At 43.7% G+C, this 16,622-nt stretch overlaps 1 long non-coding RNA gene across 1 annotated transcript in view; it reads right to left on the bottom strand.

Annotated features, from left to right (window-relative positions):
* Positions 1-10,918: 10,918 nt before the first annotated feature.
* The window catches only part of LOC117879519, a 149,743-nt gene continuing 144,039 nt past the window's right edge, over positions 10,919-16,622 (bottom strand). Inside the window, exon 4 of the long non-coding RNA XR_004646289.1 lies at positions 10,919-11,360. This is a non-coding gene — a long non-coding RNA (uncharacterized LOC117879519). The remainder of the gene's footprint in view (positions 11,361-16,622) is intronic.

Genomic DNA, 16,622 nt, shown 5'->3' with positions numbered 1-16,622 from the left:
CGACACGAGGCCGGGCTGGCGGCGGAAGTGGCTCCTTTCCACTCGGCCTGGCTCCGCTTCCCTTCCCGGGGCTGGTGCGGCAGCTGGGGGCGCTGCCTGTCTCGGAGGCTCCTCCTGCACCTTCCTGCCGGCCGGCCGCGTTGCGGCGGGAGGAGACACCCCACTCTGGGGCGGATGCTAGCGCCGCTACTGCTGCATCCGCCGCCTCCTCGGAGGGAGGGGGGAGGCGGCAGGCTGTGATCGCGCTGCCCACGCAGCCTCAGCCAGACCCCGCGGTGGCGACTGGTGCTAGTGCCGGCTCCGTCCTGCCCCCTGGGGCCTAGCCTCGCGCTCGCCCGCTCCCCCGGTTTGAAAGTTATCAGCCCGCCGGCTCTGAGTCTGCAGGCTGCGGCGCGGTGCGAGATCTCGCGAGAAGAGCCAGAGGCGAAGCTCTTGGGGCGACGGGGAGGTGTGGGCTACCCGAGGCGGAGCGGGCTGGAGGCTGCTTGAAGCAGGAGGCGTCGGGAGTAGGTCAGGGGGATGCTGAGCAGCAGGAGCCTGGGGGTTACGGTAATTACTGCCGTTTTCCATGTTCACGTTACCCTTCTTCTGCCTGTGGGGCGAGACGGGTCCTCACCAGGAGTGTTCCACCCACTTCAGAGGGGCCGTGTGGGGGCTGAGAGCCCAGGCTCCCACCTCCCTGCACAGCTCCCGGCTCAACGGTGCTGGAACACTTGTTATAGTGGGGGTGCTCAAAGCCAGCTAACCAAACTGAAAAGCAGTGGTCCCCAAACTCCCCCCCTTCTCTGTGCCCCCCCCCCTCCAAGAGCTGGGTCTGGGAGCGGGGCTGGGGCTCTGTGGGGGGGGGGGGCGGGCATTGACAGCGGTAAGGGGGCAAGGCCTACTAGCCTTTTTTGTCAAATTCAAGGCTCCAGCAGAGATCTGTGAAATTGACAAGAATGACAGCCAACAGCAGATGTAAGAAATGCAGTGTCTACAGCAGGGGTGGGCAAACTTTTTGGCTACATCTGGGTGGGGAAGTTGCATGCAGGGCCATGAATATAGGGCTGGGCAGGGGGTTGGGATGCTGGAGGGGGCTCAGGAAAGGGGGTTGGGCTGCAGGGAAGAGTGGGGAGTACTGGAGGGGACTCAAGGCAGGGGGTTGGGGTGCAAGAGGGGGCTCAGGAAAGGGGGTTGCGCTGCAGGGAAGAGTGGGGAGTACTGGAGGGGACTCAGGGCAGGGGATTGCAGTGCAGGAGGGGTGTGGGGTGCGGCAGGGGGCTCAGGGCAGGAGGGGTGTGAGGTGTGGCAGGGGGCTCAAGGCAGGGGGTAAGGGTGTGGCAGGGCCTTGGGGTGCAGGCTCCAGTCCGGCGCTACTTACCTGGAGCGGCTCTGCGGTGGCAGCGGTGTGCAGCAGGACTAAGACAAGCACCCCATCTGCCCTGGCCCCACACTGCTCCGGGAAGCAGCCGGCACCACATCCCTGCGACCCCTGAGGGAGCGGGGACAGAGGGCTCCATGCGCTGCCCTGGCCTGTGGGTATCTGCCCCCACCCCCACGGGGGTGGCAATCCCACGGGTCAGAGGGGCTGGATCCGGCCCGTGGGCCATAGTTTGTCCACCCCTGGTCTACAGGAACACTGCATCACCCTAACTACACTAGCATAAGCCCTATGCCTCTCATGCAGGTGGAGTTATGTCAGTGGAGTAGGGCACTTACATCAGCAGGAGCAAGGCTGTAGTGTAGACACTGACATAATTAGGATGACGTAAGATGCCTTATGTCACCGTAACGCTGTACTGTAGACCAGGCCTAAGTCTTGCTCTCTGCCTGACAGTCTGTCTGAGCTGGGGGGATAGGTGAAAGGGGGAGGAGTCCCTAGAGACATAATGTCATGCAGGTGTGTGACACTTGGCAGGTACACAGGGGTGACTACCTGAAGAGAAGAGTGTGGCCTGCCCCCGTGTCAGTATGAGAGTTACCAGCCCTGACTGTTCCTCCAGGCACCATGGCACAGCTTACCACATTCACTCCAACTTGCTTCTTCCAACCCCCTTCAAATCATCAACTTACACTTTTGCCCTCATCTGCCTACCCTCCCTGTCACCTGCTCCAGTTCTCTTCCCCCCCCCCCATCTGCTGGCCCCCTGCCTCCCTTGCTGTCCCAATGGCCCTAACATTCCCGTTGTCTCCATTTCGATGCCAATGCCCACATGGGGTCTCTCCAAGCTCTGCCTCACAGGCCCTGGCTTCTCATACTTTAAAAAGTTAGCTGGGGAAGTCTGGTAAGATAACCCCTCATTCTAAATCTTCAGGCACTACCAAGGGGTCACTTCTCTTCTTTTTCCAGTCCTCAGGGACTCTGGGATCTTTAGATGTTATTGCTCTTCTTCTAGTCTGCAGGACAGGAGCCCTGTTGACACCAAAGCTAACTGGACTTGGACTCTGCCTTTTATAAGCAGGACTTGGGGGAAGCCTATTCTGTAATGGGCAGTGTGTTTTTTCTCTCTTCAAGGGGAAACTCCATGCAATATGTGTAGGTCTTCCTCGGAGTAGAGAGACAAGCTCCACCCATAGGGAAGATTCTATATTCTACCCCTTAGACCCTGACTTTAAAGTATCTAGAGCTGGCAAAAAAATAGTAAAACAATTTCACAAAAATATGCAAAGTTTCCATTATACAGGACTTAAAATGGGCCTGTCATTTTGTGGAATTTTCCATGCGACTTTTACTAAAAATAAGGTGGTGGTAAATGAAAATTTTCAAAAATGATTTCAGTAAAATCGGTAAAAAAATTGCAGAAACTTCACAAAAAGGAACATTTCAATATCAATAATTCATAATTTTTTTTAAAAAAGGCCATTTTTGTAATGTAAAAACTTTTCATACAAAATTATTTTGAGCAGCTCTAAAAGTATCCTTTCCCTTTTTCTGAGGATGTGTCCCTTTCCCACTATACCTGCTCTCCTGTCAGGTGGGGAAGAAAATAAATATCACTGGAGTGAATGAGTAGAGAATGAGTGGGTACCTGGAGATGAGTGAATGATAAATGGAGGAGAGAGCGGCTGGTGAAGGAGGGTGAAGTGAGCATCATTTTCCCCACCTCAGCTTCCAAATCCATTCTATGCATGCAGTAAAATTCTCTCCCTCCTTGTATGACAGATACACCTCTTTCCTTCATATGTTATAGATGTTCCCATTCTCTTCCCTCTCTGTGTGGCCCAATTGTTCATTCTGAAAGTTTGGTCATCCTATTTCTTTTCTCCCCCTCAACCATCCTGAGCCATGGAAGGTGTGATGGGTTTGGTCACAGAAACTCCCTCAACACTGTCACAAGATGTGCTGGGATACCACTGAGAACAAACCCCCCTGCCAGAGAAGGCTTCCCTCCACTCCTGTCTTGCTGAGCTAGACACTCCAGTTGCCATGCCTGAGGATTTTGTGGACAGGGAAGATGAGGAGGAGGAGGAGGATGACGTTGAGGAGAGCACACCGCACACTGTTCTCCCCAACAGTGAGGATCTTTTTCTCACCCTGACTGAAATACTCTCCCAACCCTCCCACGGCGGTATCCCAGACCATGAAGCCGTAGAAGGTACCTCTGGTGAGTGTACCTTTGTAAATATAAAACATGGTTTAAAAGCAAGCGTTTTTTAAGGATTTATTTGCCCTGAGGACTTGGGATGCATTCGTGGCCAGTACAGCTACTGGAAAAGTCTGTTAACATGTCTCAGGATGGAGCGGAAATCCTCCAGGGATATCTCCATGAAGCTCTCCTGGAGTTACTCTAAAAGCCTTTGCAGAAGGTTTCTGGGGAGAGCAGCCTTATTCTGTCCTCCATGGTAGGACACTTTACCACGCCATGCTAGTAGCAAGTAATCTGGTATCATTGCATGACAAAGCCTGGCAGCGTATGGTCCTGGTGTTTGCTGGTATTCAAGCAACATCCGTTCTTTATCTCTCTGTGTTATCCTCAGGAGAGTGATATAGTTCATGGTAACCTGATTGAAATACGGGAATTTAATTAAGGGGACATTCATAGATGACCGTTCCTACTGGGCTGTTTGCCTATGGCTGAAAAGAAATCCTCCCCGCAGTTAGCCAAGCGGTTGGGGGAGGGGAGGGGCATTGGCACTGAGCTGTTCACGTTTGGCTAGCAGGGATCTTCCCTGATACTAGCCATGCGGTTGGGGAAGGGTTAAAGCGATCATCACAGAGAAGAGGATGGGGGGGGGCTTCACGCTGAGCTGTTCGCGTTTGGCTAGCAGGGATCTTCCTTGATACCAGCCACGCGGTACGGTGGGGGGAGGGTTAAAGCGGTCGTCCTAGAGAAAAGGATGGGGGGGGTTAGTTTGGTTTCTGCTGCTGCACATTAACACGAAAACTACAGCCCAAAATGGACAACTCAATGGGCTTTGCTTGGTATGGAAAAGGAGGGCGCTGCTGTTATGAAGGTTGCAGAAGCCGAAAGACTATGGCTTACCATGGCTGCCTGCAACCCGAATTCTGTTGCCAGGCGTGTTTGATCATTAACACCAAAGCCGCAGGCACTCAATATAAGATGCAAAAAATGACCTTGTACTGAAATCACATGTGCTATGTAATGTGAATAGTGTTGTTCACCGTGAAAGAGTATATCCATTGTTCTTTAAAATGTATCTTTTTAAATACTTCTCTCCCTTTTTTTCTTCCCGCAGCTGCAAATGTTTCAAGCCTCCCTCCTCTGTCCCAAATAAGGTGGCGAAAAAAACGCACGCACAATGAAATGTTCTCTGAGCTCATGCAGGCATCCCACACTGAAAGTGCTCAGCAGAAAGTGTGGAGGGATACAACAGCACAGGACAGGAAAGCAGTCAGTAAACGTGAGGAGAGGTGGCGGCAGGAAGATCAGAGGAGGCAGGATGCAATGCTAGGGCTACTGCGGGAACAAATGGACATGATCCGGCGTCTGGTGGAGGTTCAGGAACGTCAGCTGGAGAGACTGCTGCTGCAGCCCCTATTTAACGGCCCTTCCTCCTCCCCAAGTTTCATAGCCGCCTCCTCATCCAGACGCCCAAGAACGCGGAGGGGGGGAGGCTCTGGGCACCAACCACTCCACCCCAGTTGACAGAAGGCTGTCATTCAACAAGTATTGAAGTGGCCTTTTCCTTCCCTCCTCCACTCCTCCCACACCCCACCTGGGCTATCTTGTGAGTTATCTCCCTATTTTTATAATCAATGAATAAAGAATACATGGTTTTTAAATGATAGTGACTTTATTTCCAAGCTGTGATCGAAAGTGGGAGGGTGGTTGGCTTACAGGGAATTAGAGTCAACCAAGGGGAGTTTTCATCAAGGAGAAACAAACAGAACTCTCACACGGTAGCCTGGCCAGTCATGAAACTGGTTTTCAAAGCTTCTCTGATGCGCAGCGCTTCCTGGTGTGCTCTTCTAATTGCCCTGGTGTCTGGCTGCGCGTAATCAGTGGCCAGGTGATTTGCCTCAAACTCCCACACTGCCATAAATGTCTCCCCTTTACTCTCACAGAGATTGTGGAGCACACAGCAAGCAGCAATAACAATGGGGATATTGGTTTCGCTGAGGTCTGAGCGAGTCAGTAAACTGCGCCAGCGACCCTTCAAATGTCCAAATGCACATTCCACCACCATTCTGCACTTGCTCAGCCTATAGTTGAACAAGTCCTGACTACTGTCCAGGCTGCCTGTGTATGACTTCATGAGCCAGGACGTTAAGGGGTAGGCTGGGTCCCCAAGGATAACTATAGGCATTTCAACATCCCCAACAGTTATTTTCTGGTCTGGGAAGTAAATCCCTTCCTGCAGCCGTTTAAACAGACCAGAGTTCCTGAAGACGCAAGCGTCATGAACCTTTCCCTGGCATCCCACGTTGATGTTGGTGAAACATCCCTTGTGATCCACCAGTGCTTGCAGCACCATTGAAAAGTACCTCTTGCGGTTTATATACTGGCTGCCTTGGTGGTCCGGTCCCAAGATAGGGATATGGGTTTCATCTATCGCCCCAACACAGTTAGGGAATCCCATTGCGGTAAAGCCATCTACTATGATCTGAACATTTCCCAGAGTCACTACCTTTGATAGCAGCAGCTCAGTGATTGCGTTGGCTGCTTGCATTACAGCAACCCCCCACAGTAGGTTTGCCCACTCCAAATTGATTCCCAACTGACCAATAGCTGTCTGGCATTGCAAGCTTCCAGAGGGCTATTGCCACTCGCTTGTGAACTGTGAGGGCTGCTCTCATCTTGGTATTCTTGCAGTTCAGGGCAGGGGAAAGCAAGTCACAAAGTTCCATGAAAGTGCCCCTATGCATGCGAAAGTTTCGGAGCCACTGGGAATCATCCCAGACCTGCAACACTATGCGATCCCACCAGTCTGTGCTTGTTTCCCAGGCCCAGAATTGGCGTTCCACGGCATGAACCTGCCCCATTAACACCATGATGTCCACATTGCCGGGGCCCGCACTTTGAGAGAAGTCTGTGTCCATGCCCTTATCACTCTTGTCACCGCGCTGCCGTCGCCTCCTCACCTGGTTTTTCAGCTTCTGGTTCTGCGTAAACTGCATGATAATGTGTGAGGTGTTTACAATGCTCATAACTGCTGCAGTGAGCTGAACGGGCTCCATCCTTGCCGTGTTATGGCGTCTGCTCGGGCAATCCAGGGAAAAGGGCACGAAATGATTGTCTGCTGTTGCTTTTACAGAGAGAGGGTTGACTGACGACATTTACCCATAATCACCCGTGACAAATTTTTGGCCCCATCAGGCATTGGGAGCTCAACCCAGAATTCCAATGGGCAGTGGGGACTGTGGGAACTGTGGGATAGTTACCACAGTGCACTGCTCGGAATGGCAACACTTGCCACTGTACTATGGAAGCACACCGCCGAATTAATGTGCTTAGTGTGGACGCATGCACTCGACTTTATACAATCTGTTCCCAAAAATTGGCTTCTGTAAAATCGGAGTAATTTCGTAGTGTAGACATACCCTAAGATTCACTTAGCCCAGGGGCTTTTCAGTTAACAGAAAAAAGCCTTGTGGCACCTAGAGAGTAACAAATTGTTAGTCTCCAAGGTGCCACAAGGACTCCTCTTTGTTTTTGCTGATACAGATTAACACGGCTACCACTCTGAAATCAGTTAACAGAGACTTTCCCAGCACCCAGTATTCAGTCTTTCTGGGAGCCTAAACCCCAAATGAATCCGTTTTGCTCTGTATGAAGCTTATACAGGGTAAACTCATAAATTGTCCGCCCTCTATAACACTGATAGAGAGAGATGCACAGCTGTTTGCTCCCACAGGTATTAATTACTTACTCTGAGTTAATAAAATTACTTTTGCTTATTAAGTATAAAAAGTAGGATTTAAGTGGTTCCAAGTAATAACAGACAGAACAAAGTACAGTACCAAGCAGAATAAAACAAAACATGCAAGTCTAAACCTAATACAGTAGGAAACTGAATACACACACTCAGAGATGTCCCAATAAGCTTATTTCACAGACTAGTCTGGGCCCAGTCCGTTTTAGATCAATGTTGTGGCTTATGACCTGGGTGCAGCAATCACTCACACCCCCATAGTTACAATCCTTTGTTCCAGTTTCTTTCAGGCATCTCTTTGGAGTGGAGAAGCCATCTCTTGAGCCAGCTGAAGACAAAATGGAGGGGCTTCCAGGACCTTTTATATTCTCTCTTGTGGGCGGAAACCCCTTTGTTCTTCCGTGCAAAATCACAGCAACAAGATGGAGTTTGTAGCCACCTGGGCAAGTCACATGTCCATGAATGAGTCAGCTTTTTGCAGGCCGATGCCATTGTTTACATGTTAGTTTGAACGTTCCCAGGAAAGCTCAGATGTGGATTCGTGTCTTCCAAAGTCCATTGTCAGTTAAGTGTTTCTTGCTTGGGCACTTACTCAGAATAGTCCTTTCTCAAGAAGCTGACCAAATGCTTCACTGATGCTACTGAGAATCAAACATTCAAATACAAGTACATGGCCAATATTCATAACTTCAAATACAAAAATGATACACACATAGAGACAGCATAATCATAACCAGCAAATTACAACCTTTCCATAGACACCTTACTTGACCTCCTTTGTTCAAGACTTGGTGCAACTATAGGACCTTGGTTGCAACAGTGATCTATATGGTCATAGTTCATGTCAATAACGTCACAGAAGGGATGAAGCAGGACCAAATGGTAACACCTTCTATCCTCAGACTTGGAGGGGAGACAGCAGGATGTCCCACCACCACAGTCACTAACTACCACTTACACAGTGGAGGAGAGACAGGCATAAATTATTTTTTTCTGCTTCTGTATTGTCAAAAAATAAAACCAGATAATGAAGGTTTTCGTTATTTTTATTTTCCTTTACAAATTCTCACTAGTGCAAATTTGAAATCTAGTGTTTTTTTTGGGTTGAATATACTGGTTATCATTGATACATAGTTTTGCTGAACTTAAATGTCAATACCGTAACCTTAAACATCACCTGGAAACTCACAGCCAGCCAGAGCAGAGCATGGAACACAGGTTGAATATGCTCACAGTCAGATTCTCCATTTATCAAACAGGTTGCCACATGTTTCATCAGCTTTGGTTTCTGGAGGGTTGTAAGGTGTAGCCCACAAATAGAGTGCACTGCTATTATAGTATTATAAAAAAGAATTCCAAGTAGAGGACACCACCTAATCTCCGTTATATAGGACAACCTTCAAACATAGTAGATATTTTTTGCAAGTTGGTTTAGGTGCTTCAATACTACAGTGATGAGAGCTGTTTAAAAACGTGAATGAATAGATGGCTTTTTTCTGTTTGTATTTGGGTTGATAGACCCAAAAGAAAGAGGTGTGAATTATGACAATAGCCTCCAAAATAAATATCTTAGTTGTTTTTAAAATGTCAGCCTAACACCTGTTTAGGACACTTTCTTGATAACTGATAATGGCAAAATGTATTACTCTCACATTTGAAAACTATTTTCAGGATAGGGATGATTGCAGCATCTCACAGGCAGTATCTTAACTGAGTAATTTAAAGAAGAGGGTAGGAAATAACATCTTTGGCCAGTTTTGAAGCTCCTGGAAAATGGCTTGACACAACATTCAATCTGTGACATTGTAAATGCAAAATGTTCTTTAAAGGGCAATGAGAAATAGGACTGCTGCTGTTTATTTGATTCAATTTTTCAAAATGTATAACTTGTTGCTATTATTTTAAAATAATAATAATAAAAGGCCCAGACGCTGCAATGAGCTCTGCATGAATGAAAAGGTCTGTCTATATGTAATTCATTGAAAAATCAAGGCCTTCATTTCCAGAGCATGATAGTCCAAACCTCCTACCCAATTATATTTTTAAAATTAAAAAAAAAAAAGTGTTTACTTTGCGCACAAAAGTCTATAAGGTGCCAAATTTCATTTTTCAACTCCTTCACCTCTAGATGCATTTAACTTCTCAACAACAAATTTGGTGACAACCTAACAGGCAATCCAAGGCACGAAGGGCCCATTGTGATCCTCTAGTATGATCTCCTGCATAACACAGGCCTACAACTTCCCCAAAATAATTCCTAGAGCAGATATTTTAGAGAAACATAAAATCTTGATTTTAAAATAGTCAGTGATGGATAATGTCCCACGACCATTGGTATATTGTTCCAATTGTTAATTATTCTCACTGTAAAAATTTATACCTTATTTCCAGTCTGAATTTCTCTAACTGTAACTTTCAGCTATTGGATAGTATTATGCCTTTCTCTGCATGGTTGAAGAGCCCATTATTAAATATTTGTTCCCCATGCAGGAACTGATAGGCTGTAATCAAGTCACCCCTTAACCTTCTCTTTGTTAAGATGAACAGATTAAGTTCTTTGAGTCTATCACTAAGGCGTGTTTTTTTTAATCTTTTAATCGTTCTCATGGCTCTTCTCTGAACCCTTTTCAATTTATCAACAATTTATCCTTGAATTGTGGGCACCAGAACTGGACACAGTATTCCAGGAATGATCACACCAGTGCCAAATACAGAGGTAAAATAACCTCTCTACTCCTCAAGATTCCCCTGTTTACTCATCCCAGGATTGCATTTGTTTTTTTGGCACATTGTCACACACTAGGAGCTCATGTTCAGCTGATTACCCATCATGACCCCCAAATCTTTTTCAGAGTCACTACTTCCCAGGTCAGAGTCCCCCATCCTGTAAGTATGACCTACATTCTTTGTTCCTAAATGTATACATTTAGTTTAGCCATCTTAAAATGCATATTATTTGCTTGTGCCCAGTTTACAACGTGATCTAGATCACTCTAAATCCGTGACCTGTCCTTTTTATTATTTACCACTCTCCCAATTTTTATGTCATCCGCAAACTTTATCGGTAAAGATTTTATGTTTTCTTCCAGGTCAATGATAAAAATGTTAAATAGTGTAGGGGCAAGAACTGATCTCTGCGGTACCCTACTGGAAACACACCTACTTGATGAGGATTCCCCTTTCACAATTACATTTTGAGACCTATCAGTTGGCCAGTCTTTAATCCATTTAATGAGTGCCGTGTTAATTTTATACTGTTCTCGTTTTTTATTCAAAATGTCACGTGTTACCAAGTAAAATGTCTTACAGAAGTTCAAGTATATTACGTCAACACTATTACCTTTTTCAATCAAATTTGTAATCTCATCAAAAAGGGATATTGAGTTAGGTTGGCAGTATCTATTTTCCATAACCCATATTGATTTGCATTAATTACATTACCCTCCTTTAATTCTTTATTAATCAAGCCCCATACCAGCTTTTCCATTAGCTTGCACGGGATCAATGTCAGGATGACAGGCCTATAATTAGCTGGGTCATTTGGTTTACCCTTTTTAAAAATTCGTACAAGATTACCTTTTTCCAGTCTTCTGGAACTGCCCCAGTGCTCCAAGACTTATTGAAAAAGCAATATTAATGGTCCAGCGATCTCCTCAGCCAAGTCTTTTAAAACTCTTGGATGCAAGCTAGCTGGACCTGCTGATTTAAAAATGTCTAATTTTAGTAGTAGTAGAGAGAGAGCAAGAGAGACCATGGTGGATTCAAAAGATGGGGATACTGGTCCTTTCTTAATTCCTGTCCATCAGAGGACTTTGCTAGAGGTGAACCTAAACATAGTTTGAGTTTAGTCCACATAGTTTGTGTTTAATACATAAACATATTTTAAGCTTAATCCACATAGCTTGGTTTACATCACATACCTTTGTCTTAGTCTATAAATTTCTTGATGGTCTCCAGTACTTCTTGAAAGGAACAGATAATAAAAGAGAGAATGCAGGAGATTTCTTCCAAAGTCCATGGGGTGAACATAAAAGAGAGTAATTGAGCTGAAAAATATGGTAAACTATGGTGAAATTTTGACTTTGTTCAACAGATAAGAGCTTGAGAAACACAGTGGATGATGCAGAGAATAATGTCAGAATAAAGAATCTCAGGCTAGGTCTGGGAGAAACCGCAGGAGCAGTTTCTAGGGGTTTTTTTCAGCATAGTTGACTTAAGTTGTTCAAGCCAATAGCATGACATTCCCTTTTAGCAGCAAGGATCTCATTTTCACACACACGCACAGACACACACACAGACACACATCCCTGCACCATACCTATTGTATAAACAGGCATAAATATCACATGATCACCTCAAAATAACTGCTCACAGGTTCTTAAGGCATTTGTAAGCTATTTCAATTTGGAAATTATGATTATAACTAGCTTAATGCCTATTTCTGGTTTAATAAGCAAATGTTTTCATAGATATATAAAAAGGGGGTAATCTATCAAGTCATATTATAGTCATGATACAGAACTATTCATGAACCCTTCAATATATTAATTCATCATTAATCAAATTTTCATGTGTTATAAATCTAACAGTTTTCATTGTACTTATTTAATAAGCTACTGCAAATAAATATTACCATACATCATTTTTCATTTACAGTATTTTTATAGTAGCTTATTTCTTTCTGAAGTACTTGATACACTTTACACACTGCATGGAATATATAGCAAGGACTTAATTCATATATAGCAAGGATTTAATTATGGATGAAATGCAGCTACCTCTTGGGGTGGAATACAGAAGTTATGTAATAGTGTACTGAAACATTACACAATAATTCAGAGAAGAAAGTGGTATATCCAGCTGAAATAGTTAATTAAATGTTTCCTAATACAGTTCCACTTACATTATTACTATAATGAATTGCAGGTATCGCTGGTGAACAAAGCATAATATAACACACTAACATCTCAATGAAATCAAAATGGTATAATGCATGATTAAAGTTCTAGAAAAGATTATTTTATCACAATATTACATACAAAATATTTCCTCAAAATGTGACACAGCACTAAAGATTTGTAGGAGTGTCGCTTCAAAATCCTGTCAAAGATTATAAAAACAGAACTAGTGAAAAATCCAACTTTGCTTGGAAAGTTGGAAAAGAAAGGAATGAGCCAAAAATATGCACACATGGAAAAATAATAGGACATTATTGGATGAGGGCCTTCTTATTACCAGACATATTTTTTTTGGCAGGAATCAGAAATATTTTCAAAGTTAAAGTGGCTCTGCTTATTAGCAGAAGACATGACGAAGGAAATGAAGTTTCACATGCCATACTATAAACTAATGAGCATGTGGAGGGAAATATGTGGTTCACTATGTATGAAGTAGTTCAAAGATACAGAAACTGCCTTCAGGAATGGATATATCTGTTATTGGTCTAAATATCAAGGTTTAGTACCAATATCTATTATTTGAGGCATGTAACTAAATGAGCAGCTAAATTTCTTAAACATTTTTTATTTCAAAAGTTATAATATTCAAGGACATCATATTCCATGTTCATTATTATAATTAAACCATAAGATCAAACACATACATATTTGCACTTACATTATTTTATATGGTCCTGATCTTCCATCCCTACATCAGTTTTATGTTGGTGTGACTCCATTCACCACAATGGAGTCACACCAGTGTAAGACTGATGTAACGAAATGGAGACTGAGGCCCATATCTATTTCAGCCACATCTGATATCCTGAACTTGAGGATGTTGAATATGGAGCACAGGTGTTTATCCCTGCATTCACCCCTTCTACTCTCCCTTCCATTGCACTACAAAGGTAGGTACACATAGTATAGTATTCTGATACTGTATTCTTTATTTTGTCCTTTACATCTATTGCAGATGTCTGTCCAAATGAATGTATTAAGTAATACTGTATTTCTCTTCCCATATTACTGGATGAATTCCTGAGCAATTCTCACATAGTCATGTGGCAACTTACCTGTATTTGTATTAAACTAATCCTAGCCACCAGAAAAAATATTAATTATAGCACCACACTTCTGAAAGATTGCCAGACAAATCCCATGATTAAGGCCCTCTGGACTGAAAAACTTTGGGAAAGCTGTACTGCCAGCCAGCTGTAAAGGTACAACAATTTATTTCAGGGTACTTGCTTGTTCTCTAGAAGCTTTTTGATGTATCCTTGTATACATTCAGGCTTCCATTACCCCAACTCGTACTCTTCTACATGTACTCTGTTTTTGCCATTTTTTGCAACCAGGCTGCTTTCAAGGGTGCCATTAAAAAAAAATCTGGGTATTATCAAAATTCATCTTCTATGTTTCAATGTTATCCTTTAAGGGACATTAGCAATGTCCTCTCCCAGGAATTTCTTTTGATAATACTATAATAGCGGTGCAATCTACTTAGGGGCTTCACCTGACATCCATCAGGAAACCAAAGCTGATGCAAGATGTGGCTGCATGTTTGGTAAATGGAGTATCTGACTGGGAGCATATTCCACCTGTGTTCCATCCTCTGCACTGGCTGACTGAGAGTTTTCAGGTGAAAAGGTTCCGGTTTTTGGTTTTACCTTTATAGTCAAACTGACTTAGCACCCAAAGGACCATCTCTCTCCCCCTACTATACCACCACAGTTGAGATCAACAGAGGTCTCCATGTGTATTGCAGAGCCCCATGATATAAATCAGAGGGGGCTGCTGGCAGGGCACTAACTGTGGGGGCCCTACAGCTATGGAATTTGTGCCCCTTCCTTAGTCTGGCATAGGCTTTCTGGGATTCCTGCAAAGCTCAGCATTTTTCCCAGGCATTTGAAAATAAGGGGTGAATTGTTCAAATTAAGTTAAACACAAGGGACAAGCAACACACACTGCTTTTATTATATGTTAGTAGTGTTCTTTTATTAGTCGCTAAAATATATCAAATTTTGGATGTTTTTTTTTTTTTTTTGGAGGAAGCTCTGCACGTGACTTCTTTGGGGATGGAGGACCCTGGGTGTTGTGAGACTTGGGCAGTTGTACTGGAGGGGAGGGAGTGTCAAGATTCTGAGATTCCATTCAGGGAATCTAAACCCCTGGCACACCATTGAATACACGTCCACAGGGGGCTATGCCCCAGCATGCAGGGAGATTTAGGAGCATGGATAAATGGGGGGGACATGAAGGAGGATCAGATGAATCTATTAATATGCAAACTCACTGGCCATTTCTGCTAAGAGATGGTAAAGAGCAGAGTGGGGTGGGAGGAGAGAAGGGAGGCTATGTAGTCCTGAGGAGTTTGGTGAGCACAGCCAGGGGAATCGAATTCTACCTAACTCCCAAAGCTTTGTGTAGGGTCCAAGGTTTGAACCTTCATTATGGAAAATAAAGTATTGTACATGGCCTAATTTCTTACTGCCATTATTTCTCAAACAAATTCTTTCCAACTTAGAAAAGCATGCACTCCTCACTAAGAACCATGTAGATGATACCAAGTATGAAGTTTTAAGATGAAGTGTCTTTAATTATCTTCAGGAGTGGGGAGGAAAAAAAGACAGTGCTTTGGAGCATTGGTGAAGCTTTGCACAACTCTGGCAGCACAAAATAGTTGTAAAGCTTCCTGCAGCAAAGAATCTCTGGGTAACATAGAAGAGCCACCACGCCTCCTACACCACCACGCCTTCCAGCAGCTGGTACAGAGGGCATGGCCAATGAAAAGGGAGTAGGGTCAGAACTCTTTTACAACCCAGTGAATTCCAGCTGCAGGAACTATTCCTTTGGATGAAATGAAACATGAACAATTTCATCATAAAAGGAAAAAATAACATTATAAGCAATTGAAAGCAGAACTATAATGCAAATCTATACCTACACTGATCTCAGCCCCATAAAGCAAGGACAATGAGCTTTTACTTTACATAATAATGAGTGAAAGAAAACAGCTTGAGTTGAAATTCTTGTGTGTAATTAGAGATGGACATTTTAAAACATACAATAGCCTCACAGTTTTCAATTTTACACTTGTGTTCCTCCCACAGACTTACCCAGGACATTACTAACACCAAAGGCAATCAAATCTATTATAATCTTATAAATAGTAGAAGCTGAAAGTATAAGTTTGTACTAATGCATTTGTTTCTCCTTGCTCTCAGTCCTTATCTTGGGAATACAGATTGTATTACTGGTATTAATTGTACGTCTTTTGTGTGGCTTCTCAAGATATGTTGGCAGGATAAGATGCTATATAAATTATTGAATCCTTGAACAATGCTAAGTATTATAGTTGAGCTTTTTTAATTTCTTTTTTTTTTAAATGAGTTCTTGAAGCATTTTAGTGCTTAGGTAGTGACACTAGGGTACTGAAATCACTGGCAAATCATTCCAAACTAGAGAAGCCTGGTAACGTCCACTGTATAAGGTATGCAGCCATTTTCCTTCCATTCATGAAAAGTTTTATTGAACTTTTCTAGGATAAATTCAGGATTATCAGAGGGACCTAACAAAGCTAGGTGAATGGTCAGCAAGATTGCAGATGAAATTCAGTGTTAACAAATGCATATTGTAAGGAATAATTTGAACTACACATACACATTACTGCATTCTACGTTAACTGTCACCAATCAAGAAAAAAGACCTGAGTGTTCACTGAGCACAGCTTAATGAAAACCTCTGCTCAATGTGCAGCAATGCTTTAAAAGAGAAAACATGTGTAGGGTGAATAAGGAATGGGATAGAAAATAATACTGAAAATATTATAATGGCGTTAAATTAAGGAACGGTACATCCTTACCTGGAATACTACACTGAGTTCTGGTTACCCTGCCTCAAAAGGAAATAGCAGAAATAGAGAAGGGTTTCAAGTAATAGGTGACTAAAATAAATAGAGGCATGGAAATGAGAGGTTGAAAAGATTGCGGTTCTTTAATTTAAAGGAGAGAAATTAGGACGTAGAAGGTATATACACCTCTACCCTGATATAACGTTGTTCTCGGGAGCCAAAAAATCTTACCGCATTATAGGTGAAACCGCATTATATCGAACTCGCTTTGATCCGCTGGAGTGCGCAGGCCCGCCCCCCTGGAGCGCTGTTTTACTGCGTTATATTCGAATTCGTGTTATATCGGGTCGCGTTATATCGGGGTAGAGGTGTACAAAATAAAGAAGGGGTGGAGAAGATAAAATGGGCAACTCCTATTTATCCTTTCTCATAACACAAGAATGGGGCATTTGATGGAATTGAAAGGCAGAAAATTTAAAATTGATAAAAGAAAATGCTTTTCACTTCATGCATCATTA

This window comes from Trachemys scripta, chromosome 6, assembly GCF_013100865.1.
Source record: "Trachemys scripta elegans isolate TJP31775 chromosome 6, CAS_Tse_1.0, whole genome shotgun sequence".
Lineage (NCBI taxonomy): Eukaryota > Metazoa > Chordata > Testudines > Emydidae > Trachemys > Trachemys scripta.
This window is presented reverse-complemented; position numbering and strand designations above follow the sequence as displayed.